A 26,490-nucleotide genomic window follows, 5' to 3' on the forward strand; every position below is an offset into this window, starting at 1 on the left:
CACAGATTTAAAATAATTTATATTTTGGTAGTACTTGACATTAATATATGTATATTATTGTATATATGTATATTAGGTTGGTTTTGAGTTAAGAAAAATAATAGTCAGTAAATAACACTACTTGCTGTGTGTCTTAAATTCCGATAAGTATTATGCAATCACGTTAATAAGTCTGAAAGGCCCTGACGCTGATTTTCTTTTCTCTTCTTCCTCTTCTTCCTCTTCTTCCTCTTCTTCCTCTTCTTCTTCTTCTTCTTCTTCTTCTTCTTTGTTTTCTTCTTCTTCTTCTTCTTCGTTTTCTTCTTCTTCTTTCTTCTTCTTCTTCTTCCTCCTATTATTATTATTAGTAGTAGTATTAGTAGTAGTAGTAGAAATAGTATTATTATTAGTAGTAATATCATTATTATTATTATTATTGTTATCAACATGCTAGGAACTAATTTGAAACTATTCAGCTTGTCTCCTCAATCCTATGGTTATATCCTAAGTTTTATCATTTATATAATCAAAATAAGCAGTGAATGTAATATTTTTGTTTTATACTTGTTAATACTAATGGTAACTAAATTAAATAATTAAAAAACCTGAACATTTTATGCTAAAGAAGATAGACTTTCAAATTAAGAATTTAAAACCTGATGTCCACATTTTATAATGAATGAAACAGCTTTTATATAATAAAGGATATTTAAATACACACTTTTTTCAAAATTTTATACATTCGGAAAGAAAATGGTGTCTTTAAATTAATATTATGTAATTTAAAGCATTTAAAATAGTTTAGATAATCCAAATGGATAAGGAAAGAACAATTCAAACGTTATAGAAAACATAAAGTGGCCAATGGAGTAAACAATGAAAGCTAATGGTCAAGAATATAGTAATGTCTGGTGTAAACCTTTTTCTGTATATAACAAATTTAAGCTTAGAACCCTAATTGTAAATAAGAACGCACTGAGTGACATTATATAGCACATGAACAGTGGTAAAGCTATCCCAATGCTCACAAACCCACATGTTCTTTGGTCCCTCCACTAAGCAGCACATTATTTTGCCTTTGTAATTGTAGCTTGGTCATGCAATTAGTGTACACTATATGCTCTCTGTTGTATTTGAGGCATCCTCTGAGAGTTACAGGTACATACATCTAACCTTGCCTCCGGCTTCTCAGTTCCTGATAGACAAAGTTCGTTGGGAAGATTGTATTCTGGCCAACTACTAACTACTAATTTTCTATGGAGGCTTATTTGTGATTGGGATAAGTTTCCCAAGCAATGCAAGGTGAAATACTGAAGTTTGGCAAGACACACAAAATCGATATATTAAATACTATATGATGGTGAACATGAGTGAGATTTCTGAGGCACATTTAGAATGAAGAAAATATTTTGAAAGTGGTGCCTGAAAAGTAAGGGGTATTAGGGAAGTTTAGGATGGCATTCTTAGTAGCACTGCTTTTAAATGTCTCTTTGCGTAATTGTCTCTTTGTGTCTTACCAAGAACAACAGCAGCACTTTATTACGCTGTACCTAACTTAATCACTTCGTTTTCCGGAGCCTTCTCTAAGTAATCCAATTGTCTCCTCAATAGATTTACTTCAGTTGTATTTTGTTGTTCAGAACTTAGAAACAGTTATTATGGCTTCAATAGCTTCTGCCCACATTTACAACCTCTTTTGGTAATTCTTCTTGCTTTGTCGGGTGTTGAATGTAGCCGTCTAGACTTGTGTGAAAAAGAACTTTGCATATTTCCTGAACTTATATTGTGGATCCTGTCAATCCAAGTTAGTAATTCTTTAAACTGCTCATGGATAGAGAAGCTGTTTTCAGAATGGAATACATTATTAACACTATTTCTGCCCAAAGCTATTCTTTGAGACATTTATTTAGTGAATTAGATGGCTTATCCTCTATTACAAATCTCATCCTCAGAATATTATGAATCATGTCATAAAGTGACATTCTTTCTTAATAACTTTAATGCATTTTAATACTTATAATAAATTTAATATAAATAACAATTCATTCTAGTTAAGCTATGTATTTGTCAGCATCAGTACAGTTGTCTCTTTCACAATATTGATTGATTTAATTAATGGGCTAATTAATTAAATGTCCAATCTTATTTCTTGAGGTGTTAGAAGCAACATATAGCCTGTAAAATGGTCCTAAAATAAAATAGCTCATCTTGCTTCTTCTCTCATATATAAAAGTAAGAATTCACTGTCCCAAAGAATTTTAAAATATTTTCAACCGCTCACTTTATAGTCATGGTATGAATTGGTATTTGTGGTTTTCCAGCATGTTTTTTACAAAATTGAAGTTTTGGGAATCATTTATAATGAACAAATGTGATGGTATTTATAAGATTTTATGCATTATCATATAGTGAGATTTTGTGCTCTAATTTTCATGAACTTGAAGCATGGAAGTAGGAGGAAGAGTTTTAAGGTGATAATGCCTTGCTCCATGAGTTAAAAAGCAGTAACGACTTGTGGTAGAGAGAAAACTCTCTAGTGGGGTTGCTTATGATATGTACTAGAAGCTCCAGATATAATACAAACACAAAGATATTTTTAACACATACTTGAAGATGATATTACGTACATTTCAATATAGCGAAGATACTCTTATATTTAGAAGTTTCATACATCAGTTTTCTGGCTTGCATATATTGTCTATGATTTTTAAAAATGTTTATTCATTTTATTTAATGACTTGTGTTCTCTCCTTCTACGATGAGAGTTTCAGAGATCCAACTTGGGGTTGGTGATTGATTTTGCAAACCTCTGCCCATCTTGCTAGTTACTGAACAAATTATTCTCTAAATCTATACATCTCAGCGTCTATAAGAAATTATCAATCAATTTACATCAGGATTTGCTGTGTATTCTTCATTTGCCATTCAGTTCTGGAGACAATCACACATGTATGGTTAAGGTACTGAGGAACACAGACTCATTTCCTATCCCTTGGTCCTGTGGTCACTAATGACATTCTCTCTCATTTCGTCAGTTTTCTTTGGGCAACATTAATCCATCCTGATTCCTCAGAGATATTCAAAATCACTTTTTGGCTCTTTATGTTGCCCTATTTTCCAATTTTCCTTTGTCCCTTATTTTCATTTGATGGTTTGTACCCCATTTTATAGGTCAGATTACTGCCAGCTTCTTTTGGTAAAAATACCGATGATACTTACTTGCTTTGTAGATATTTTCAAGCTGGGAAACAAATCAAAGCAAGCATATTTGTATCTTCTTTTTTCCTTCATTCTTGCCTACACTACCACTTATCTACAATATGTAAGTGACTCTGAAAACTGACATGGAGAAATATGCAAACACTTCTGGTGTTTTTTTTTTTTTTTTTTTTTCCTATGGCAGTTGTATCTTCCATTTTCCTTCCCTATCCTGACCTACTGGAAATGCCAGAGACACAGAAAAAGTGTTAATCATTGCCAGAGCCCTTCTATAACAAACTAAACTGCTAAATATAAATGTAATATCATGTGGTTAATTTAGGTTGTCAAATTGACTTCATCTAAAATCAACTAAAAAGCAAGCTTCTCTGTACTTCTGTGGAGAATTTTCACGATCAGATTATTCGTGGTAGAAAAACCCATGCTATATCTACAGCATTCTTTCTAGTGGCAGGGCACATAAAAGGACGTAGAAGAAAGGTTTTGATTTGGGCCGGTTGCTCTCCTAGCACAAGCAACCAAGGCAATGCTATAGTTAAGCTGAGTTCAGAGAACTAGCTCAAGAGGAAGCAAGAACAATGTTGCCAGCTCTTGGGTTAATTGCCATTCCTGTGATATTTTAGCAAATAATCGGTCCGCCTCTTGTCCTTGTCCTGAGCATTATCCTGAAGCAAAATTTACAAAGAACATGCAAACTGACATTTCAAGACAGTTTCATAGATTTTGTCTTGTGGCTACTAGTAATCACTCTCATGCAGATGTAAAAGGAAATAAAATACATGCAACAAAAACCAATGTGGGGTGTTCAGTTTTAAAAAAAACAAAGGGAAACAAGAATAAATAATGTTGCAGCCAAGGATTGTGTTGAAAGGGATAAGCAGATTAAAGTGAGGCCTTTTCTCCTGTGGAGTACCCAGAGGAAAAGACCCTACCCAGCTAAGCTTCCAACATGTGAAAGAAAAAGGTCTGAGGAGTTGTCTGCCCCTAGCCAACAAACTGCACTGCTGTTCTGACTCAAGGGGGAAGATAAGCATGCCCGTGTCTCCACATTGTGCTGGCTTTAGAGTCCTGCATGATACATGAGTGAAAGAGATAGGGAATTTTTGTCTATGGTTTCCAGATAGCCGCTGAGACAAAGAGTATGGCAGTGTGATATAATTTGGTTGGTTTGGAGAAGTCAGAATCATGAATTTCTGCTAAAAGCTGTATATAAGGCATGGAACCAAGTTTTGTGCGTGCGTGCATGCATGCGTGTGTGTGTGTGTGTGTGTGTGTGTGTGTGTGTCTGAGAGAGAGAGAGAGAGAGAGAGAGAGAGAGAGGGAGAGAGAGAGAAACAGAGAGAGACAGAGAGAGAGACAGAGAGAGAGAGAGAGAGAGAGAGAGAGAGAGAGAGAGAGAGAGAGAGAGAGAGAGAGAGAGAGAGAGAACAGGAGAAAGATAGAGATAAATGTCCCAGGGAGCAGAGCTGGAAGCAAACACATCTAAGCCCTTTGACATGTGACTCCTGAATTTTTTCTTGTTTGTGTTAAGTATTTTCTCAATATGTCCACTTCCTCTGTTGTGGAATACTATTACATATCTTGTTCTACTGTCGCCTGTGAGTTTGTAAAAATATTTTTTTGTGGGTTTTGTTGTTGTTCTGCTTTTACTAAGGTTTTATTACTAAGATATTGCCTTGATTCTAAGAAGACTTTAATTATTGGTGAAACTATCAGAAGTTTTTGATTTGCACTGAATGCCTTTTATAGTATGATACAACAAGTAGGCTATGTGTTCTTCAGATTGGAAAATGTTGGTTTTCCAATTGGAAAATGATTGCAAAATGCCTCCTATAAACTGAGGCATATGAATATGTGACCTGCAATTGATAGTGCTATTTATGAGATTTAGGAGACATAGACTTGCTAGAAAAAGTGTGTCACTGGAGGCAAACTTTGAACGTTTAAAGATCTGTGCCTTGTAACTGTGTCCTCTCTATTTCCTCCTTGCAGTTAGAGATATGAGGTCTCACCTGTTTCTATTCTTCCCACCCATAATACTGATATGCCATTAAACTCTATAAAAACAAGTCCCAGATAAACCACACCTTAAGTTGCCTTGTTCACATTCTTTCAACATATCACTAGAAAAGTAACTAATAAAGAACCAAAAGTTAGTTATATTCATTGAAGTATGATTTACATAATATTAAATTAAGATCATCTTGCCCATGGGTAAACTTTAATGTTTTTTTCAGAAAATTATTAAATTGTCAGCAACATTAATCATTGCTTCAGTAGTATGCTTTCACTGTGCCTCCATCCCCACCCCCAAACCTCAGCAAATTCTGATTTACTTCTGGTTCTGCATTATTCCACACTGAAAAACCTAACATATATCCGGAAATAAAAAAAAAATAATCCTCCACACTAGATGTGACTGGGTGCACACTAGATGTGTATTGTGTGCACACTTGTGATAGTGCACTGTTAGTTTGGGGTAAGGAATAATGCCCTGGTAGAATCCACATTCCATTAGTCCATTAGTGAGTTGTTGGGCATTTGGGTTATTTTTCTCTTCAGTTACTAAGAAAAATAGGCTGAACTAAGGAAATATAGGCAAATATTTTGTGGTAAATGTTTGTGCTGTAATGTGTTTTAAGAATTGCAGGAATAGAATTATCAAGATGCATGTAAATTGATATATATATCAATATATATATATCAATATATATATTCATACATATATGCGTATACATATGTATATATGTATAAAATTGAGAACTTATGACATTGCTTCCCAGGAACATGTTACAGGACACAAGCAAATATGCACAATTTCCCCACTTACCTGTACGGTCAATACTGGGCTTAACTGGGAAAAGCAATTTTTAAGAAAATATTATTTAATTTTTTTTCTTACACTCCAGATTTTATCCTCATCCCGGTTCACTCTGTGACTGTTCCATATCCAATACCTCTTCCCCAGCCCCACCTCCATCTCCAGGAGCATATCCCTACCCCCTTACCTCCACCCCACCAGACATCCCCACTTCCTTGGGCCTCCAGTTTCTTGAGGGTTATGTGCATCTTTTCTGACTGAGTCCAGACCTAGCAGTCCTCTGCAGTATATATGTTGGGGGCCTTATATCAGGTGGCATTTGCTGCCTGGTTGGTGACTCAGTGTCTAAGCAATCTCAGGAATTCAGATCATTTGAGACTGCTTGTCTTCCTATAGGGTCACCCTCTTTCTCAGCTTCTTCCAGATGTTTTGTAATTCAACCACAGGGGTTAGGAGCTTCTGTCCATTAGTTGGTTGTAAATATCTGCATCTGACTCTTAGACTGCTTTTTGGGCCTTTCAGAGGGCAGTCATGCTAGGCTCCTGTTTGTAAGCATACCACAGTATCAGTAGTAGTGTCAGGCCTTGGGGCCTCCCTCTGAGCTGGATCCCAATTTGGGCCTGTCGCTGGGCCCACTTTTCCTCACTCTTCTACATTTTTGTCCCTGCAGTTCTTTCAGACAGGAAAAAAATATGGGTCAGAGTTTTTTACTGTGGGCTGGCAACCTTACCCCTCACTTTGTGCCCTGTCTTTCTCTAGAGGTGGGGACTACAAGTTCTCTCTCTCCACTGTAGAACATTTCATGTAAGGGCCCTCCATTTGAGTCCTGGGAGTCTTCCACCTCTCAGGTCTCTGGTATATTCTGGAGGGTTCCCACCTCCTACCTCCAGAGGTTGCCTGTTTCCATTCTTTCTGCTTGCCCACGGGACTTCAGTCAGGTTAAAGCTATTTTTATCTGGAAGCTTTCTAGCTTTTTCTCTGTGCCTTTCAACTATTTGACGACAGTGTGTCTATCTATGTACCTTGAGCTATAGATTGTCCCTGGGGGACTTCGGGGATTTTGGTTTGATGTGTTTGTGGTTTTCATTAAAAAACTAGGCCAATTTCTGCTACCCTTGCTTTTTTTTCTATCAATAATACATTGATTTTTCCCATCTCTATCCTCTTCTCAAGACTAATATTTCATGATACTTTGAGGTTTGTTATGTTATTTCTGGATTAGATATCATGACTATTGGCTGATGTTTAAATTATGTAATGGTTTTCTTGTGAGCACGTGGCATCATAAATATACTGTTCAGTAATTATGGTGATTTTTAAGATTTCTATAGTGTTGAGGCATTTTGGACATTTTTTAAGATTTCATATGTATATATGAAATATACTTATGCTTACACTTATATAAATGGTTATATATATGTATACACACACACACACACACACACACACATATATATATAAAGATTTGTCTCCCATAAACTCATGTGTTGGAATGGTTGGCACACCAGGTGCCATGCTATTAGGAGGTGTGTCTCTGTTGGGATCGGTGGAATATGTGAGTTGAGTGAACCAATACAGTAGTTTGTCATATTGAGTAATTTTGTTAATTTTGAGTAATGAGTGATGTCCTCATAGAATCTAAATTCTGTTAGTCCATTAGTGAGTTGTTGCACATTTGGCCCTATTGGAGCTGAAAAGAAAAATACCAAAAATGTTCACTCAAATCACAATGCCTACATAGGCCTGCTTTAAGGCCTTATGCTCAGCCTCTGCCCAGTGCAGAAGAGTCAGTCCTTTTCCTGCCTCCTTTGGATCGAGATGTAGAAATTTTGGCTCCTCCAGTTCCACATCTTCTTCCCTCCATGATGTTAATGAACTGAACCTCTGAAACTGTAAGTCAGCTCCAATTAAATGCTGTCTTTTATAAGGATTCCTTTGGTCACTGTGTTTCTTTTCACTAATGGAACACTAACTTAAAAAAAAAACTAAAAAGTTTGCTCTGATTTCTTATGTAATTTCTCTTTTTACTGAAAGTTTTTGTTGCATCAGTTTTCTTCTGTTTGTATTTAGTTTTGGGAGGATGACCTGTCTTATTTCAATAAGCATATTTTAATGTCATTTTTGTCTTTGTGTTTCAAATCAATGTAAATTATTCCCTGTGAAACTGAATCTACTGAATTCTCTTTTTTTTCTTGATCTTGTTTAAGCCATTTTAATTTCAGATATTCTAATATTTTGTTGAGCTTAAGAATAGAAAAGTCTACCTAATTTAGTAATTTTTTACTTTCCTTTTTTTTGCTGTGGAGCCAATTATTAACAAATAAAGATTGGTTAGCTTTACAACTCTCCTGGATATAAACTATAATGATAGTTCCTAATAAATCAGGCATTGATTGAACATTTATTTATATACTTAACTTTAATGGTTTTGTTTTTGTCTTGATTTTTGGTTATATTTTATCTGTAATTTAAAGATGAGCCAATGAATTCAATTAATTTTTTATTAATATCTACCAAAGTTTCCATGTTCTGCTGAAGTATCCATGTTTGAGTGTATAAGTAACCTCTGGGTACTTTTCTAATCCTCTAGACTTTTGTTTTCTGCAGGCTATACCTCCATTACAAATTTATTCAGGCTTACTGTGAGCTTTGGGTATTAGGTTATTCTCTGTGGTTGGCAAGACTTTCTATGGATTTGTAATATTTCTCTATGTCTGTTTCTGATGAAGACTTACTATTAAATTATGCTATCTAAATTTATTATTCTTGTGCTGTATGATCATTTTGTCACCATTTAAGTGTTTCTGTCATATCATTTTATTTTTTCTTCTTTTTTTTTTCTTATAAAACAAGCAGACGACAGTACTTAACAAATTATCTGGACACGGGATTAATTACCAAACTACTTACTGCAGGAATGCTCAAGCAATATAGCTGGAGTATCACACAGTCAAATAATTCAATAGTTTTTTTAAACATAGCAATCCCTTTGTTGGCGTTAGCTTTTGATTAATTTATGAAGTTTTGAAATTGGTACTGAAACTTTTAATTTTATTTTACATTTTTGATGTTGCTTTTGAGACAGGTATTTACTGTTCTGTACTGAAATATTTCTGAAAAATTATTTTGAATTGCAAATATAAAAATATAATATACTGTTCCTGGTGTCTTCCATACTGTTAGGATGTATGTCCTAGAGTTGTCTAGATTTGTGGGAACATATGGATGAGAGGAACAGAATGGGTAGACTACATGGAAATGGAAACATTAAAATGGTGAACTGTAACTCCAAAGGTAGCATGCTTCGGAGATTGTTTTTCTTGCATACAGTCTCTTGGGAAACATCACTGTGAGACACAGGAAATGCTGGTACTCAGATTATTGCCTATAATGGAGATACCTTTTGCTGTTTCCTGGTTTCCTTTGGTAGATCAGCACACACTTGCCTTTTGTACAAAACATCAACTCAATCATCTCACAGTATTCAAGGAAAACCGATTTTTCTGGTTTTGAGTATAAAAATATCCAATTGTTGAGGTTTTCTCTGTTGCTGTGTATGGTAATGCTAAATGCAGGCTCCCAAGGCTAGGTTGTACCAGAGACAAAAGGGTCTGAATGTAGACTCATGTGATGCTATATAAGTCAATAGCAGAACAGAGAGACAAGGTGGGGTTTGAGGTTTCTGACTCAGAGCACAATCACAAGGGAGAGAAGAAGGTGGATGGAGGAGGAAGCCATCACAGGTTAGGTGAAGCATGAACTAATGGTCATGCACGTTGGCTTATTGGAGTTCAGAGCAGTCCAAATGAATCCTGGCAAATAATGGTGTTATTGGCTAGGACATAGACATAATAGCATAGAAGTTAGATATCTGCCCAGCCCTTGTGCTGATTAAGGCTTGTTATAAATACAAACTTTGCATATGTCTTTTATCTGGGAACTAAACGTAAAAGGCAGGGTAGAAAACCCAGATTGGGATTAAGTTTAACTACAACAGCAAATGGGGAAAAAAAAGATTTAGGTATACATGACTATGCAAAACATATAAAAATTACTTAAAATCATATATATATATATATATATATATATATATAGAGAGAGAGAGAGAGAGAGAGAGAGGTGCATATATAAAATGTATAAAAAAGAAGACTAAAAGAAATGGCTAATGCCTAGAACACAAGTGAATCAAAATGCTTAACTTTATTCATACTTATTCTCCATAGTTCAGTGAATATGAACTTTTTTATTTATTATTTATTATTGTTAATAATTATTTTATTTATTTACATTTCAAATGCTTTCCTCCTTCGTTTCTTTTGCACAAGCCTCCTATCCCTTCATTCCTAACCCCTGCCTCTATGAGGGTGGTCCCCACCCACCTACCGAATCCTACCCAATTCTAGAGTTCCCCTATCCTAGGTCATCAAGCCTCCACAAGACCAAGAGGCTCTCCTCCCAGTGATGCCAGATAAGGCAGTCCTCTGCTACATATGCAGCTGGAACCATGGGTAGCCCCTGTGTACTAGAAGCTCAGAGAAATATCACTATAATAAACTATTCATAATGAATATGTTTTATTTTGATTAATGTACAAGTAATAAAATGATAATAGTTACACTTTTGAAGCTTTATTTCATAAAACAGCTAATATTTTGATGTTTATTAAGTTGTTTTAAAGTTTGCAAAAATAATTTATTGTTCCATTTTAGAATTTAAGCTTTATAATTGCCTAAAGTTTTCTGGTAACAAAGTACCAGAGCACCAACAATATCCCTTTAAGTCTAGATAGGAAATGATTCAACTTTTAAAAAACCCTGCTGATAGGGAAGAAAACGTAAGTTCTTTATGAAATGTCTTGAACACTACTAAGGCAAGTCACACTGCATCTCTGGGTTGACAAACATATTTATCTCATTCTTTAGGGTAGTTTTAGATTAAGAAGTTCTATCAAACAGCCCCTGCTGTTTTAAATTATAGCACACAGGGGGAAAAGAAACATCATTTCTCTATTGGTGTATGGTTTATATGAGAAAATCCTGTTGTGTTTCATACCCTTAGTTTCAGAGATCATAGAGGGGAAAAATGCAAAATGCCTTGCTAGTATGTTTCATTAAGCTGATTTTCTCACATTTTTATTGAAGTCTTTAAGCAAGTACCACTACATAGGAAAATAAAGGAACTTGCTCTTTAGAGCATTTGTATTAGAAGAAAACCTTTCAAGCACATGTTTAATTCAAAGAACAATTTAGTCCCATTCAGACCTGTTAGGTGTTTGGCTTTGATATTTAGTTAAATGGAATAAAAGAACCCTTTTCCAAGTGGGAAGCACAGTTTATTTGAATGTGAATTTTAGGGAACATTAAGAAAAGCTTCAAAATATACTGATCTCTTTTTTTATTTTGTTCACTTTTCTAAAACATCTTAAATGACTTTGCATTTGAATTACATAGCATTTCTTAAGTTGTCAGCATAGCTTGGGCTGTCTATTAGTAACTATAAAGAACTACATTTTTTTATAAATGTATAACCATGCACATACATTTTTATATAGATAAAAATCTTCCTTTTACTAGTTGTCTGGTTACTAATAATTTAATTTTCTAAAAGTATATTTTAGTATGTATAGAGCAGTGCTTCTCAACCTTCCTAGTGTTGCCACACTTTAATACAGTTACTTATGTTGTGGTGACCCCAACCATAAGATTTTTTTGGTTGCTGCTTCAAAACTATAATTTTGCTACTGTTGTGAATCATAAGGTAAATATCTGTGTTTTCCAAAGGTCTTACACAACCCCTGTGAAATTGTCATTACCCACACACTGAGAACTGCTGGTATGGAGCATCAGATTATATTTTCCTTGAGTAGAAGACTAAAAATGATTATTTATTTTATAGAGCAGTATTGCAATCACTTTAGAAGCATTTGCTAAGAAAAGGCATCTGATTTCTTTAGTTGCTCTCTGAAGTGTCTCAATGACAATTATGACAGCCATCTACCTGCAAGTATAGCAGAAAAGCATTGTGTCGAGGGTGGACTCTCTCATTACATGGGTCTCATTGGGTCAATCAGTGGTTGGCCATTCCCTCAACTTCTGCTCCATCTTTACCCCTGCACATCTTGTCGGCAGGGCAAACTGTGGATCAAAGATTTTGTGGCTGGGCTGATATCCCCATCCCTCCATTGGAAGTCTTTTCATGTTACAGGAGATGGTGGTTTCAGGTTCCCTATTTCCCATTGCTTTAAGTCTGTGCTAAGGTCACCCTGATAGATTCCTGGGAGTTTCCATTGTTCTTGATTTCGAGCTTGTCCCAGTGATGCTCTCTGTTTCTCAATGTCTTTCCTAGCACTCTCTCCTTTTGTTCTGCCACAATGTGACCACTCCTATTCCTATCACAAACTTCCCATCAAGACACCCATCCCTTGGCTCTTACAGTCTTTTTGCCTCCCACTTTGCAATACTCTCTGGAACTTTGAGACTTGGAGCTGACATTGATATAGACACATGATTTAGAACTGAGAACAGTGTGTACATTTTGACTAGTTGTACATATCTCCTTGATTGATTTCTGCTCTACAAAAAAGCTCCTCTGATAAAGATTGAGAGCAGCTGGGAGTGTGAGAATAATTATAAAGATTTATAAGCCAACATGATAACATGATTGTCAACAATAACAAAGTAAATTCTACCCTAGTGATCATGACCTCCTCAAATCAGAAATTGATTACATATCTCATGACAGACATTTCCCTTTGTAGCAGTTGGCACACATTGGCTGTCAGATTGTTCTGCAGCATGCAGTGTCCAGCAATGCTCTGTTTTTTTCTCTGAACTGTTCTCATAGCAACATTCAAAACTATGTTTGTTTTCCAGAAAGTACGAGGGTTACTGGTATTTTGTAGTTTGCTTTGTTATATTCCATGGTATGAGATTGCATGTCTTCAGCAGTTGGGGATTATAATGTAGTTGTATTTTATAATCAAGGGGCAATCACGATAAGCTTTGCTCTTCTGAAGACCTCAGGGCCTTCTCATATGTTAGATATATATAGCCTGTACCTTGTTCTGTGATTTTAATTTAATAACTAATGTCTTCGGTGACTGATATTGCCTACCCATATTGGGTAATTTCTTTCAAACATTTTTAAAAGTTGAATTTTAAAGTGAAGTTATTAACTACTTATTGTCTTTCCATGATGCTTTCTGATAATCCTTAGATTTAGTTCCTCCACCAATCAAACCCACACAAATACGGTGTGCCCTATTTAATGCTTTAATCTACAGCACCTTCCTTTTTCTTTCCTCATGTGATTTACTATAGCAAACACCACCTTATATTTTTAAGGTGGGCGGTGAGATAGACTTTTACATGGTTTTTCGTGCACCTTTCCTTTGAGCCAGTCTCCTCCTTCACCAATTATTGTGGACATGCTCCCATATCCATCCTCACTCACTACTTTTGCTTTACCTGTAATCTATCTTCCTCAAGTAGAGTACATCTGTAATCTATCTTCCTCAAGTAGAGTACAATGTAAGTACCTCTTTCTAAACAGAAGCTCCTTCATGCTTACCTGGCTTCTGTTTGTGTTTTATACAAAAGACACAGAATAAAAGACTTGAAGCTTAGTTGCACATATTTGGGAGATGATAAGTTTTTCTTTCCATCCATCCTCCCTGAAACACTGGGTCTACTACAGGGGCCTGTGGAATGCAATTTTATTTATTTATTTATTTATTTATAATTGTTTTATTTATTTATATTCCAAATATTGTCCCCTTCCTGGTGGTCCATGGTCCAAGAGTTGTTCATCCTATCCCCCTTCCCTTTGCATCTAAGAGAGTGTTCTCCATCTTCAGTACCACCCAACCCCTCCCCCACATTCTCTCCCCACATCACCCCCTCCGAAGGGCATCAAATCTCTTCCACTGAAGCCAGACAAGGCAGTCCTCTGCTACCTTTATATTGGGGGGGGGGTGTGAAGTGGGTACAGACCAGATCATGTAAGCTCTTTGGCTGGTGGTTTAGTTTCTGGGAGCTCCTAGGAGTCCAGTTTAGTTGATATTGTTAATCTTCCTATGGGGTTGCCATCTGCTTCAGCTCTTTCAATCCTTCCCCTAACTCTACCACAACGATCCACAACTTCCATGCAATGGTTAGTTGTAAGTATCTGCTTCTGTCTCAGTCAGCTCCAGATAGAGCCAAACATAACTTGGAATCAGTAATAGGGTCACAGTTAGGTGAATGTACATGGGATGGGTCCCAAGTTGGACTGGTCACTGAAGGGCCTTTATGTGGTGACCTAACCTGAATGTTTTTGGTCTCATAGTTTTTGAAGGGGGTACTATTGATTTGAACAGTCTTCATGCCTGTGTAACAAGCCTTATTTCATCTTTTCAGCAGTATAGATCTACTGTGTATAGATAGCAAGAGATAGCATGACTTTCAAATGATGAAAAGAATTAAATAATCAAAATAAGATCATCAATCAGATAATTTGCTTCTAAATTTTTGTGATTACTATAGATGTTCTACAAAAATATTCTGCAAACACATATACAGGTTGGCACAATTGAACAAAACAAAAGATTAGAGAGCTGTGGTATATAAATTTAATTAAATAGCAACTGTAGAAAATTTGTCCTGAGATTTTAAATGTTAATATACAAAATTAAATTTAAAAATAGAATTACTACATAAGCCAGATCTCAGTTCTTCTTTCAATGTTACAGAGAATACCCATTTATGAGAAGGGAAGATATATTTTCACTTATGGTTTTGGCCTCTTTTATTGTTATCTGCTTCTACTGCTTTAGGCCTGCGCCTAACCACAATCCCATAATGAAAATGTTATGGTAGAAATACCAGCTCTTCTTGTAATGAATGGAAGGAAGGAAAGAAACTTCCATATTTCTGGCACCATTTCCTAAAATTTTCTAAGTATCTCGATAATTCTATAAGGAGATAAGCAAGTCTTTCATATGTAGAATTGTAGGAAACATTTGATGTGATAAAATGAAGACAGTATCAGCAGAAAGTAGAGAAAGAAGAAATATAGTGAAAAAGGAATTTCATATAATTTATCTTATTTGTGTTATACAAATTCTTCTTGAATAAAATCTAGAAGGAAATTTACAGAATTACATTAAACCATGACAAGATTAGTATACTAATCACCACACATAATAGTGAAATTTTGATCCCTTCTCTGATACTATGTTGATAAATTTTATTTTCTCTATGAAATGATAGGCACTGCTTGCCACCCAAGGCAGAACAATGGGAAAACTAAATCTTAATGTGGCAATACTAGAATGGCAGAATCAAGAAGCATTCTTTCCCGTTATAATGACAGGAGATTCAGGAGCACGTATACAAGTTCAACTGTGGGAAGGAAATAAAATGTGCACTTTCTGATATGGTCAGATATTTAAGAGCAACCATTTCTGAGATATTTGTTACTTTTCTCTTCTAAACATTCATCTGTGCTCCTAAGGTCACACAGTTCAAAGAGATCCCACTAATCATCCATAAACATTAAAACAAAAAGCAATGCTGTTAGGGAAGTTTAGCTGCACAAACTTCTATGCACAAGTACCAAAATTCATAAATCTGGAGTTTTTCTTACATAGAATAGAGAACATTTAATACATAAGGTTCACAATACTCTGAAAAAAACGAATTATGAGTTGTCCCCCAAAAATAATCTGTGAGGAATTATTTTCATAAAACATCATATTTACTTACAGTAGTATATGACCTCACACACATACATAGAGACACACTCATTTCCAACATTCACATATATACATATAAACTACACACACACATATATATATGTGTGTGTGTGTGCATGTAAATACACAACCACTTATACAAATAACAAAACAAAACTATAGCACCATTTAAATTAATAGTAAATTATATTTAATAAAATTTCAAAATACATAATTAATATGAAATATTTAAAAATTTGTATCTCCCAGTATAAATAACCAGAAAACAGATTTTAAAAATTGACATAAGAATTTTCAAATGTTTATAAATTTGACTTACAGATATATACTGCCTCCAAATAAAAAATTCTGACTTCTAAAATATTCAGCAATGTGGCTGATTTTTGGTTAGAAGATTCAATCTAGTTCAAACTTTAAATGTCTCCCTACCTGAGATATGGATTCGCTGGAATCATTGCCAAGGTTTGCTTTCAACATTTCAAGTAGTATTATTTGAAAATTTATGGAAATTTAAATAGCGAAGCAGTTTTCTCAATACTGAACAAGGTTAGAGAAGATTGATGTAATAAAGTCAATCTATATGTGATCACAAATTCAAACATTGAAAGGGAAATTAATAATGGGAGTCTAAATCTTAATCTAAAATACGCATATAATATATGGCTGGAGTACAGAAGCAGGATCCAGAATATCTGCCTCTTTCTCATTCAGAAGGAATCATGTGCTGACATCTTAAGGAGTCTTGCTTTCATCCCACAGAGATGGTGCCCGTTGGTCTTCTTGTGAGAATCACATGAACTGCATCACACTAGCTCTCCATAGTAGTGCCTGGGAAACTGCAGAATCTAACAAAGATATATAGTACTACACAAGGAAATAAGAACACTACAGGGAAATCCAAAGGATGAGACAAGACCTGACCTAGAACTGCACTCAGTGATTAGGGAAGGAGTGCAGGTAGACTGCAGAGAAAGGAAGGCACTCAGAGTACAATGATTGTTCTTATGGATCCTGATGAACGCCTGCAAAGTCAGGACAATTGTGCCTGAGAAGCAGTGAAGTTTACAACACCTGTGCAGAGTTGAGACTGTTCTCTGAATTCAGAATGGAGAATAAAATGTGGGTTTGAAAGACTGTAATTTCTAAAATTGTTACTATTTAATAATATTATCTAGTTTTTCTCCCTGTCTAAATTATGAGTTGTATCTTTATGTGGGACATTTCTTTTAAAACTAAAATTTTCTAAGAGATTATAATAGAATAGAAAAAGAAATATGGATAATGCTAAGATACCATATGAGGAATGATAAAGACAAAAAAAAGACAAAGATTACTGAGGAGTAGGGTGTCAATAGCATGTGAGGATAGCTATAGTGTTCATAGCCACAAAAAAGTAAATAAATAAAAATAAAAAAAAAAAACGCAGTCGCAAAGAGTCAGGAGAGGAAAGTAGCTTTGAGATGTATGAGTTATGCACTGTTCACCCAAGAGCACATGGTGGACAGGTAGAGAACATGATGAAAGAAGAATAATTATATGAATGAGCTAGCTTTAAATGAAAATAAATTCTTTGATCATGGATATTTAGTTGCATGTAACATCCTGTCATATATTGTGCAGGAATCATTAAAATGTTATTCTATTTATTTCTAAAAGTGATACTAAAGTTTATGTTCTACCTATTATTCATTCTATGATAACATTAAGCCTGCACTTAGAAATTATTACTTATCACAAACGAGTAGAAGAACTCTGATAGGAATTAGTCTCAGTTTTTGTAAAAGCTTTTTTTCTCAATTACCTTAATATTTTTGACATTAAATCACCCTTTCCATTCAAAGAATTTAGATGTGACTTTGTAACATAACATCACGATTTAAGCTTGTCACTCCATTATCTCTGACATTTAGCTTGTGGCACACCGTACAAAGAAATGTAGATATTTTAAATCATCTTGTTTTGAAAGAATGTAATTCTTCTGCCCTTCAAATATATCTTACACTATAATATTGATATTTTTCATAATATTACATTATAGTAGCCATGACCTCTGGTTCCTTGAAGGAGAAAACTGTAGCAGATTTATAGTTTTTTATTAAGGGGACTAAAATAAGAAGAAGCAAATAACCACTATTGGTGAATAATTACTTAATGTACTTATTAAAAATACTGCAATTCTCACAGTGGAACATGTAAGACTTTATTCCTTTTGCAATAAACACAAACCACCTCTGGTTAATCCCTCATCTTTATTCTGAACAACTTCCATCTTCCCTATACAGAACCCCTTCTGTGGGCTTTCAGACTCAAATTTTACTTTAACTGAACTTCTCCAGAAATTTTGTCTTCGGAGTAATTGAATTTTGTTTCAACTCTCCTCAATTAAATCAATTACTGGCATGAAGCTTTTCAGTAATAATATTGACCAAATCTGAAGGGCAGCAGAGTATTTTGAAAAAACAGCTTCGCAGCTCGTGAGATTTTCTTAGCGTTGCAGATTTACCTAAATCTTTTATATTGCTGCATTATTACCTACAACCCTTTCTTCCCATCTATCCTTCCTCCCAGCTTTTCGCTGTATATATGCTTCTCTGTGTTTTGTCTCTGTGCAGGTTTCTTTCCCCCCAGAGTGAAGGAAGAATAGAAGCAATACTTTCTGTGCTTTGCAAGTGATAGAGGCAGTGAGAACAAGGAACGGTGAATAGTAGGCAACAGAACAATGTTTTTCAGTTACTGAAAGATCCCACTGGGAGCTCTGGAATAGAATCAGATGTGCCACTGCTTACCTAGAGGAGTGCTGACAACCTTGCCACAGGTTACAATTCAAGGTCTTAAAACCTTAAGATAAATGTTGCTACAACAAGTAGTAACAAAGACTCAGACCCTGCAAACATGCTGTTATACTTCTGAAATCTGTAGGACCTCTACCTTGTCCAACAGTGGAAGAATATCTTACCTAAGCAAGGAAAGTAGTTTTTTGGCTTTTGTTTTGTTTTAGTATTTTAATCTACCTATTTTTAATATGCTACTTTGATATAAAAATATTGATTCATTCTTCAACATCATTAATGAATGAACAACATATTCCCTGCAATAAATGAGGATAAGTAGCAAGAACTACATATTTCACCCTTTTGGCCTATGAAACATAATTTCTTAACAATAGAAATTCTATTTAAAGAGGAAATAACTCATTTTACAAAAAGGAAAAACATGAAAGCATGATTACCAATTTAATGCGTAAGAAGCATTTCTATTTTCTATATTATAGCTGACTGCCTTCATTTTTTCCTAAGAAGTTAAACTATTTTAACTTTGTTTTAAGTTCTATCATGCAACTTCTTTCTACAGGGATTTATAAGAAATTACTCATGTTTCTGTTAAGATATGTAATATTACGTGTTGTTCTTGTTAAGAAAATTCTAGAAAAACAGTATCCATTTGTCCTTTGTTTTAGCCTATAACAAAGGAGTTTTTCACCAGTAGTTTACATCCACTAATTTCCAACAGTTCAGTCTGTAGAAGTTAAGATAAATGATTAAGCTTGGAATATCCAAGACATAATTCACATGTCAAATAATGTCAAAGAAGAGGGAAGAACAAAGTATGGATACTCCCACCCTTCTTAGGAACGGGAACAAAATACCCACAGAAGGAGATACAGAGACAAAGTGTGTAGCAGACTAAGGTAAAGACCATCCAGAGACTACCCCACCTAGTGATCCATCCCATATACAGGTACAAAACCCAGACACTATTATCGATGCCCACAAGTACTTGCTGATTGGAGCCGGATATAGCTGTCACCTGGGAGGGTCTGCTAGTGCATGACAAATACAGAGGGGGACACTCTCAGCCAGCCATTGAAAGATATGAGGCACCTAGTACTCCCAGAGACAAAGACATCAGCCAGGGACAAAGACATCAACTAGATAGTACACATGGTGTCACCCATGGCTCTTGAGGCATAGGCAGCAGAGAATGGCCTTGATGAACATCAAAGGGAGGAGAGACTCCTGGTCCTGGAAAGGTTTGATGCAGCAGTGTAGGGGAATACCAGGACAGGGAAGCAGGAGGGGGTTGATTCGAAAACATGGGGAGGGTCGATGGCTTATGGGACTTTGGGCAGGCCAGGAAAGGGGAAATCATTTGAAATGTAAAGAAAGAATATAACAAATAAAAAAAGAAAAGATTTTCAATTACATTAAGTACACAATATTTTTAGAACATTTGAATGCAAGAATATTTATGGGATAACAGATAACAATCATCTCATGGATTCTATTTGGGTCATTATTGCATTTTAACCATAATTACCATAAATGGTATTTTGTTTAGGTTTGTTAATCAGACATCATTATACAGACAATAACACCAAACCATAATTAAAAGAGAAAAATTTAAATAAGGCCCTTTAAAAACAAAATAAGTCAATGATCACATCAAGTATAGCAAGGTCTGGTAATCAAGGAGATATATTCTGAAGAAAATAATTAAGCATCTAGTGAACAAGAACATGAAAGTCAGTAGAAATATAACTAACCCCTGACAATGTCTAAACTACATCATTGTTAGGAGAGGATATGAGCACTGTATGCACAATATACTTTTTCTATGGTGATAGGATTTTTAGAACATTTTTATTTTTATTTATTTTTTAATTTAATTTATTCATTTTCTTTTTTTATACTCCAGATTTATTCCCCTCCAGGTCTACCCTCTGACTGTGACTGTTCTACATCCCATACCCCCTCCCCACCCATCCCCTGTCCCACCAGACCTCTAAATTCCCTGGAACCTCCAGTCTCTTGAAGGTTGGGTGCATCTTCTCTGACTGAAACCAGACCCTGCAGTCCTATGCTGTATATGGGTTGGGGGCCTCATATCAGCTGGTGCATGCTGCCTGGTTGGTGATCCAGTGTCTGAGAGATCTCAGGGGTCCAGGTTAATTGAGACTGCTAGTCTTCCTATAGAGTCTCCTCCTTAGCTTCTTCCAGTTTTTCCCTAATTCAAACACAGGGACCAGCAGCTTCTGTCCATTGGTTGAGTGCAAATATCTGCATCTGACTTTCACCTGCTTGTTGGTTCTTTCAGGATAGGTCCCTTTTTGTGAGTGCACCATTGACTCAGTAGTAGTATCAGGCCTTGGAACCTCCCCTTGAGCTGGATCCCTCGATGGGCCTGTTGCTGGACGTTCTTTGCCTCAGGTTCCTCTACATTTCCACGCCTGCAGTTCTTTCAGTCAGAAGCAATTATGGGTCAGAGTTTTAACAATGGGATAGCAACCCCATCCCATACTTAACACCCTGTCTTTCTGCTGGAGGTGGGCTGTTTCATTGTTTGATTTTTTGGTTTATCTCTGACATTTTAAGTTTGTGTTATCTCATCAGTGATAACTGAAAAATAGGTTTATCATTTCCATTAATATTTATTCTATGATATGGCAAATGATCCATAATTATTTCAAAAGATGTGCCAGTGACAGCACTTTCCTGAACATTTCAGATGTACAGAGATCTGAAATAAGGAGTGTTAGTGTTTGAATCTAAAATATCTTCCATACATTCATACTTTAGTGTTGCTATTTTGGGAGGCTATGAAATTTAAGTAGGTTGGGCCTCCTGGGTGGTAGAAGTAGGTCACTTGGGATGTGCTTGTGAACGGTACCTGGACTTTGACTCCAGCTCTATTTTCTCTGCTTCCAGGTCCACTGCCATAGGAAGATGGTCTGACACTCAAGTCAGCCACTATCACCTCAGCTGCCCAGCTCTGTTTTCCCTGCTGTGATGGACAGAAACCTCCTGATGTAGAACTCAAACCATCTCTCTGTCTTTAAGTTCTTCTTTCCGGCATGCCTGTTCTCAGTGACACAAAAGTACTAAGTGTAGTAAGTTAAATAGAGATTTCAGTAGTTTTAAAATGAAAATGTTATACTCTTGGGATATGTATGCTTCTGGAGTTACATTAATTGTATCCATGCCTCAGTGCCAGGGTTATCATTCCCTACTACTAATAAGCAAATCTTCAGAAATAAGAAAGTGTGGATGCTTTCCAGTCAGGTAGCTCCCCAAATTAAATTTTATACTATCGCATTGTAAGTAAAATAAGAGAAAAATAATATTTTATTGTCAATTAGTATGTAACCATCTGCTGATATTTCATGAATTGATTTATAGTTGTTTTGGTAGACTGATTTTTGTTTTAAATAAACTGGATAATTAGTATGAAGTGTAATGCTTCTTCTGGATCAAGACAATTTTTTCTTCAAAGTTTCTGTTGAATAAACAATACTGGGAAGAAGAAAAGCATGTTTCTTTTGAACATTTTCCTAGGAACACCCAAATAAATATTAACCTAAGTGTTTTATTTGAAGAACAGTACAATGTAGAAGTTTCTGGTTGTGTGATGTATACTCTCATGATGTTTTGCTGAAGCAATACCTGTGAGAAGACACTTGGTGCTTGCAGAGAGATTGTAAGTAGAACTCAACAAACAGTGATAGAGCACTTGCATAGCTAGATGCTGAACTCTTCCTTGGTCAGCCATCTTTGCTGTGGCTGCTGATTTCTGTTTTGTGGCTTGTTTGGACTGGATTCTTGGTATCCTGATACTAATAAACTGGACTGCTGCTATTCTGACACTGGAAATTGTAACTTCCCCAAAGAACGACTTCTACACAGGTGCACATCCCCTTGTCCTATTGACTTCTTTTCTCCCCTACATTTTAAATGGTGGGCTAGAAAAGGGTGTGTGTGAAAGTTATTCTTAAACCATTATGAAAGTAGGTTTTGACAAATCTAAATGTACAACTGTCATAACAATCAACTGTGCATGTGTATTGTACATTCATAAAATATTAACAATTATCTAGATATACATTGTATGCATATTGACTTTAGCCCAAATATCCTTAATTCCAATTTTTCTTGACTCCCAAGATGAAATTTCCAAAACTTGTATCTCCCCTTTTTTATAGACTTCACTATTTTGTTATATGAAATAGAAAAAGATTTTACATACATCTTTTTAAATCTTTGATTGTGTTCATATACGTGTGGTTGATAATAAAGATAATGTTTGTGTTTGCCGAAACATATTCAAGTACTCACAGAGTATGATTCAGAAAACTGTCTTGGGTTTCCGTCCTTAGCATCTACTCTGTTTGAGAGTGGATCTGTTGTCTTGTTCAATGCTCTATAGTCCAGGCTAATTCAGCCATCATATTCTAGGGATTCTCCTGTTTCTATCTTGTATCTTGACATAGGGAGACTAAGGTAATAGATGTCTTCTACTTTGCCCAGCTTTAATTGACCCTAAGAATCTAAACACGTTTGTAAAGCTTTTATGACAAGTGTTCTGTTCACTTAGCTATCTCTACACTTTATATAAAAGCCTAAAATGAGAAGATAATGATTCTGCAGCTATTCATCATAAATTTAGGAATATGAGCCTATATTACTGGGCAGGATTGCATTTCTGAGTATGATTTTATCCTATCCAAAGTCTTCATTTTATATTAATGACTTTCAGGTATTATTTTAGCTTAATAAAAAATACTTCAAACAAAAGTAAAATAATCAATGTAAGTAAAGAAAAATAGAAAAAAAGAAAAGTTAAGAATATATGTATCTATGAAATGTATATATAATAAAGGAAATTTTTATCTCAATTCAATGTAGCAATTACTTCATTTCTTCACACTCTGTACTTCTAAACACCTTCCTACATGCAAATGTGCTCCTTATGTTTCTTCATCAATATAAAATATCTTCACTATTTAATTCATCACAATGTCAAGCAAAATATCACTAATAAGAATTTTAGAAGTGAATATATAGCAACAATCTGTTTCATACCTTCAAAGTGATTCTTTCCCTAAAACCAGCCATCTGCAACTGTCTTTTCTTGATTCTACTCAACTGTCATATCAGTGACACAAGTCATAATTTTCTTGTTCTTTTTCATGAGCTCATCAAATCATGAAAAGGAATTTACTGAGCCATTTATTGATTGCTGATGATTACATGCTTTAGCATGGCTATAAATCAGTAGTTTAATTTGTATACTCCTCTGTATCCATGATTGTGTCTTTAAGGTAGCATGAAGTGAGGGGAAACCAAGATCAAAATATTTTCTTAGATATTTAAGGATAGCAATACTTATTACTAAAAAGCCTCAATGTATTATTCGCCATCTTCATCAGGATTAACATCATCACCAAAGTTGCCTTTGTCATCTTCATGTTTGCTGAAGAGTTCTTTAAAGATTATCTTTGTGCCCTTAATTTTATATTTTATCAATTATTTAATACTTTTTAAAACAATGCAAAGCTTATTGGCACTACTAACTGATTTCAGTGAATTGTAAGAAAACAGGAAATGAAGATTGAAAAAAAAAGATGCTTGAAATCTGAGAAGTAGTTGAAAAGAAAAAAACGAGGTGCATATGTTATGGATCTCTTGTCTACGCAAATGACATTTACACAGACTAAATAAAATCATTAATGGTAATGTTTTCTTTAAAATATTATTTTATTTTGAGAAGTTCTTACTATAGTGTGTTGATAGCACTTCCTCCTACCCATTTCTCTTCCAAATCCTCTATTCCTCTACTTCCTCTGAGATTCCTGACATATTTTTCAGAAATATATACTTTTTCTGATATGTATATATATATATATATCTAATATTTAATACTTTTTAAAACAATGCTAAGCTTATTGGCACTACTAACTGATTTCAGTGAATTGTAAGAAAACAGGAAATGAAGATTGGAAAAAAAGATGCTTGAAATCTGAGAAGTAGTTGAAAAGAAAAAAATGAGGTGTGTGTGTGTATGTGTGTGTGTGTGTGTGTGTAGTATAGTGTGTGTTGTTTCTTTTCTCTCATTTACAAATTATATATTTTATTTATGCACATGCACATATATCTTACAGAGTATATTGAGTATTACTCACACATAGAATTGTTCAGGGCAGACCATTTTGGACTGGGTTACTTCCCATGCATTTTGTTCCTGTATAATGCTGAATCTTTCTCCCTTAGTAGCGATTGACTTCTCATAATCCTCATCTAGATGTGGGGGCAGGATGAACTTCTTCCATCAACCTCGACAAGTTGAATGCTGGAATCATTACTCACATATTGTTTATGCAAATATACTATTGAGATACCATGGGTACATACATAATCCCAGTAAGACCTGGAACTTAACTATCAAGAAGCAGGTGTTCTAACTCTCTGGTTCATTCATTCCCATTGATCTTTGTGTCTTTCCCTGAAGGGAGTGTTATAGACAAATTAGATGAGTACTCAATAGTAACTGTGGTGGTTTGAATGAGAATGGCTCCCATATGCTCTCTTTCTTCTTTCTTTGTTTCTTTGTTTCTTTCTTTCTTTCTTTCTTTCTTTCCTGTTTTTTTTCTTTTCTTTCTTTTTCTGTTTTGTTTTTATTGTTTTAGTTTTTTTTTTTTTTTTTTTTTTTTTTTTTTTGTGAACTATAGATTCAAGTTCCTGGAGTCAATGCAGAAGGAACAGGAAGTATAAACTTGTTTTAAGAGGTATGCCACTAGGAGCACACTTTTAATCTTAGAAAGACTCCTGTGATTCACAATGCTGTCTCTGAGTCTCTGAGTTTTGGTTATGGATCAAGATGTGACTTCTTATCACTACGAACCCTCCACCATAATTGACTCTAACCCTCTGAACTGTAAACTTAATCAAACTCCTTCTTTTACAAGTTGTCTTTGTTACAATGTTTTATCACAGTAATATAAAAATAACAAAGACAGGCACTAAATCACTGCATTTCTCCTACTTGTGTTTTGCTGTATACTGAGCAACAGCTTTCTTTGCTGTAAAATGATTAGTTGATAAGGAATGAACACAACACTTATCAATGGGAATGCGACCATGAAACTAGCATATAGTTAGAATCTATATTCATTTAGAGAGAATGTCAGTAGTTACTTCTTTCTTGTACAGGATTTTTTTCATTCAAGGGTAGTGAGATAGGTTTACAATACCATGTGTGAGTTGTCTTATTGACAGTTTGTTGTTTGGATAATGTCTGTTAATACCATTGTTCACATATGATGAATTATTTTCCATGGCAGCTATTAATCTTTCATTTTTACATAAATATTTCACCCAAACAAATACACATAATATCTATGTAAAAGATGCACTTCAATTTGTAGCTTGTTTTAAAACAGTGCACCTCCATGATTCTGCACTCTTCCAAAAACTACCCATAGCTCAAAGCATTGAATACTAGCTGTAACCTAAAGTTCAAACTGATATTTTATGTGAGAAATCACAGGAATTAAATCTGGTCACGTACCAGGGAAAAGAAGCAGCTATCTCTCTCCAAGGATTTGTTTGTGTTAACATAAGATTTAGATGCTGTGTCCGCTAACTTTGCGATGTAGAGAATTTTTCATGCTCCTAGGTCACATATTCTTTAGAAAATGTAAACATGTATTTCTAAAGAAGCAAATCTTTCCTGTCACCTAATGAGTCACAAACATCCTTTTGAAGCTTAGCCATTAGCTTAGATATAAGGTTATACAGCGTGATTTCCAGATTGCACTAAATGTGAAGAAATAGAGCATGCGTTCCCACAGATTTGAACTGTCTTAAGATGGAATGAATTTACAGTAAAGATCCATGCAAATTGTTCTTTAATACTTTTCAAAACAAATAATCTTTCTTTATATTTTTCAGAGTTTCTATACTTG

The sequence above is a fragment of the Apodemus sylvaticus genome, chromosome 8 (assembly GCF_947179515.1).
Source record: "Apodemus sylvaticus chromosome 8, mApoSyl1.1, whole genome shotgun sequence".
Taxonomy (NCBI): Eukaryota; Metazoa; Chordata; class Mammalia; order Rodentia; family Muridae; genus Apodemus; species Apodemus sylvaticus.